Here is a 2,821-nt window from a genome sequence, read left to right on the forward strand (position 1 = left end):
CAGACAGGAAGATCACGTCAGTGACTCAACCCACGCAAGTGACGCACCCCTCCTAGGGACGACATGGAAGAGCACCAGTAAGCCAGTGACTCAGCCCCCGTAATAGGGTTAGAGGCAGAGAATCCCAGTGGAGAGAGGGGAACCGGCCAAGCAGAAACAGCAAGGTCGGTTCGTTGCTCCAGTGCCTTTCCGTTCACCCTCACACTCCTGGGCCAGACTACACTCAAATATAGGACCTACTGAAGAAATGAGTCTTCAATAAAGACTTAAAGGTTGAGACCGAGTCTGCGTCTCTCACATGGGTATGCAGACTATTTCATAAAAATGTAGCTCTGTCGGAGAAAGCCCTGCCTCCAGCTGTTTGCTTAGAAATTCTAGGGACAATAAGGAGGCCTGCGTCTTGTGACCGTAGTGTACGTGTAGGTATGTACGGCAGAAGCTCTGAACTATCCGCTCAGACCCCGGCCCTACCTACCAACAGGTTATGGAAAATGTGCTCTTTAAGTATTTCTCCAGTAGGTTTCCTGAAGGAGAAAGCCTCCACTTCTATGTCAAAGATAATCAAATAAAATCACTAAAGTAAATATTACAGGAATTTCTGTAAAAATACTACAGTAAATTAGTGTGCAAAAATACTACATAACAGTATACTACATTAAATACTACAGAATTCACTGTAGTGCTTTGCAGACTTTAGTTAGTCTGAAAAAAAACACTTGTGAATGCGATAGTATTTACACCATATTATTAACTGGGTGATTTGAGCCCTGAATGATGATTGGCTGACAGCCGTGGTATATCAGACCGCATACCACTAGTATGACAAAACATGTCTTTTTCTGCTCTAATTACATTGGCAACCAGTTTATAATAGCAATAAGGCACCTCGGGGCTTTGTGGTATATAGCCACGATGCGTCATGGCAATATCCACGATGCGTTGTGCATTTAGAACAGCCCTTAGCCATGGTATATTGGCCATATACCACACCCCCTCGTGTCTTATTGCTCAAATATACTATTGCGTTTTTATGTGGACAATGGCGAAATGAACTGCTGTGAAATGAAATCTCGCCATATTTCTCTAATCTCTTCAGTGTTATTCTCACACAAAAATTGGATAAGCCTTACTTACTTGAAATTGTCATAATCCATAATTCCTCTGGTGTTACAGTTGTGTGGTCCAGGGAGTTTCCCCAAGCACATCCGTTTATTAACAGTGAGAGCCATGACATGATGCCTGCTGTGATGACAGGCACCAAGCTGAGAGAAAAATGCTCCCATCTTATCAACAGTGTTACGGATACTGGTATTCTGTGTGTGTATCCTGTGTGTGTGTGTGTATTTATTTTTTCTCCTTCTCCCCTCACAGGTGGCAATCATCATTCCCCAATCAGTCACCATGCACTCATCAATCAGAAGACACACCTCCTCCTGTTTCCATTACCCAATCGCATCCCCTTTCCCTTGGTTTAAAAACCCATTCAGTTGGTTCCTCTGGAGCGCTAATCCCTCTGTCAATCTCTCTGTAGTTCTCTGGTTTTGTTTTTTGCAACTACATGTCACTTTGTCCCCACCTGTGAGTATTGTTTTGTTATGTTGTTTGATGGTTGGAAAAGGGGGTACTAAGACAAGTCGCCCATGGGCATACACTACCCGTAGGGAAACTTGGTTTAAAAACACTAGTTAGAACTGGGAGGACCACCCCACTCTATTTTTGGTTAGTTAGTTAGCTGTATTGAAGTAGGCTAGTCTAGCTTTGAGGTATTTTTTGATATTTGTTTTTTTCCTTTGGTCCAGCTCAGCCCCTTTTCCTGCCCCCCAGTACCGTGTGTTTAGAAATAAACCCTGAGTGTTCGAAGGTAATTTGTGTTTTTTTTGTTCTCACTGTTACTTTGTCACTCACTATTATACTTTGCATGAGTTATGTTACGGGTCTCGTTACCATCCCCCCTAGACTGCCGGGCCAAAGGGATTCGTAATAAACAGACATTTCCCAAAGAACTGCAATAAGGGAGAGTTCAATCTAGAAGATCTAATGTAAGAGAACAAGTTTACATCTCTTGTCTAAATATTTCTGCTCATATTTTGCATTTCGTGTTTTGTTTGTGTGCTACAAATAACACCATGCTTGAGTGGATGCTCTGTCTACTTTCTCTCCACGAGAGTTGAAGAGGATGGATGAGTTTCTGGCATAATGTCCTCTGCCCTGGCTCTAAGTAATTATGATAAGCGCTGCCACTCAGACAGACAGAGCCGGTAGATGAGCTGCTGAATCCACATGAAGTGTTGCGTCTGGGAGAGGTGCAGGCAGTAAACACTTTCACACGCTCCGGGGCGAAGCACTAGAACAAGAGGAGGAAGCACTAGAACAAGAGGAGGAAGCACTAGAACAAGAGGAGGAAGCACTAGAACAAGAGGAGGAAGCACTAGAACAAGAGGAGGAAGCACTAGAACAAGAGGAGGAAGCACTAGAACAAGAGGAGGAAGCACTAGAACAAGAGGAGGAAGCACTAGAACAAGAGGAGGAAGCACTAGAACAAGAGGAGGAAGCACTAGAACAAGAGGAGGCTTTGACTTGGATTCAAGTAATTGGAACGGTATCTGAAAAGTCAAGCCTCCCATCATTACACAAAGTACATATTAAAAAGGGATTGTGTGTATAAATAGATGGCTGGGTTGTTCTCTCACAGGTGCATAGGGATCAATAAGAGTAGAGACAAAGATGAATACACTATTAAAAAATCATTAATAATCACAAAGTTTTGGTGGCCTTCTTGCCAGAAACATTCACATACCTTTTGATAAGCAGTCCCTTATAC

The 2,821-nt window shown here is 43.0% G+C and overlaps 1 non-coding gene across 1 annotated transcript; it reads left to right on the plus strand.

Moving 5' to 3' along the window:
- Positions 1–489: 489 nt before the first annotated feature.
- On the plus strand, positions 490–542 carry LOC124048743. The gene has a single exon (XR_006841291.1). It is a non-coding gene; the product is annotated as a U7 small nuclear RNA (small nuclear RNA).
- The last annotated feature ends 2,279 nt before the right edge of the window (positions 543–2,821 follow it).

Source organism: Oncorhynchus gorbuscha, linkage group LG01 (genome assembly GCF_021184085.1).
Source record: "Oncorhynchus gorbuscha isolate QuinsamMale2020 ecotype Even-year linkage group LG01, OgorEven_v1.0, whole genome shotgun sequence".
Lineage (NCBI taxonomy): Eukaryota > Metazoa > Chordata > Actinopteri > Salmoniformes > Salmonidae > Oncorhynchus > Oncorhynchus gorbuscha.